Raw genomic sequence first — 1,565 nt, 5'->3', positions numbered from 1 at the left:
GTAAAATAAGGACATTTTCAGTTAAAATAAAACTAAGACAATTTGCCTCTAGTAAATCTGTGCTACAAGGAATGCTAAAGGAAATCTTCAGGCTGAATGGAAATAATACTAAATGAAAATTGGATGCTTAGAGAGGAATAAAGAGCAACATAAATGCTGGAGAAAAAAAAAATAATTTAAATCAAAACATTACAAAGATGTGCATTAAAGGCAACAATGACCACTTATCATGAGTCATAGTCAATGGCAACTAGTTTGATTTTTCAGCCCATGATAGACAAACCAGTATCAAACCAAACTCTCCCACTAAATAAACAGAAGCAAAAGCAAAACAAATCAAAATATTTTAGGAAGGGAACCCAGAGGAGTAAGACATATATTTGATGCCACATTTTCCTTTGAAAGAAATTCAAAAGACAATTTGGAACTAAGGGCTAAAAAACTGAGATTCTGTGCAGAGCTTTCAGAACTGTTACAGGGGTGTGGGGACAAAACTGTAAGGAAACAAGACCTCTCAATGACTGAAACTCAGTATTATATCAATTCAGTCTTGAATTGAATTAAGATGATGATCGTCCTGTAACTTACATGTCTGTCAAAAGCAAAAGTATACCATCCCTGAATAAACATATAACATTACTAAAAGCTCCAAACTATCTTTCCAATTTCCATACACAGTGCCTATGATTCAATTAAAAATCACTTGATGTACCAAAAAATGAGATCTCATGGGCCACCCTTGTTCAGAAGGTCTTTTATACTTGCCCTGGGTAATTGCTCTTACCGGCCTTTGTCTGAATCATGTTTTGCTACTACTAACACCTACATCTTTGGTCTCCAGGAAGATATTCTGAACTTTTACTCCTGCCACTACCACCCAGCCCTTCCCTGTTTGATCATCTGTCTTTCAGATGGAGCTCTCTCATATTTAAAGGAGCATTTGTTACACATCTCTGAAAACCAACCCTTACATCACTCTAAACTCTTTTCTTAACTGCAGAAAGAACATGGACTTTCTGTTTGGCAGTACTTAGAAGCAATTTAAAATTTTCTTATTTTCTCTGTCTCTTTTAATTAAATGAACTTTGAAGATTTATTGTGGTTGCTTTGGTTTTCCTATTGCTATGTCTTATTTTCCAGGAGAAAAGAGAAAATTTAGAATACAGCCACCACCAATTTCCTACCAAAACTAGAGGTCTACAGAACAGAAATTATTATAATCAGTATGATCTCTGCTAGTAGAAATATAGGAGCTCTAGTAGCATAGTGCCTAAGGCACTTGACTGCTAACCAGAAGGCTGGTGGTTCAAACCCACCAGCCACTCCTCGGAAGAAAGGTTGGGCAATCTTCTTCCTTAGTGATACTGCCTGGGAAACTCAAGGAGGGGTCGCTATGAGTCGGGTTCAACTGGACAGCACATAACAACAACAACAGTAGATATTATTTATAGAAAGAAAAAGGGAGGGAATATACAAAAATGCTAAGAAATAATGGTTGATAAGGGAGCTCTGGTGACATAGTGCCTAAGGCATTTGACTGCTTACCAGAAGGCTGGCGGTTCAAA

This window comes from Orycteropus afer, unplaced genomic scaffold (genome assembly GCF_000298275.1).
Source record: "Orycteropus afer afer isolate SDZICR_OR568_19922 unplaced genomic scaffold, OryAfe1.0 scaffold00116, whole genome shotgun sequence".
In the NCBI taxonomy this organism is placed as follows: Eukaryota; Metazoa; Chordata; class Mammalia; order Tubulidentata; family Orycteropodidae; genus Orycteropus; species Orycteropus afer.
Note: the sequence above shows the minus strand (reverse complement) of the source record.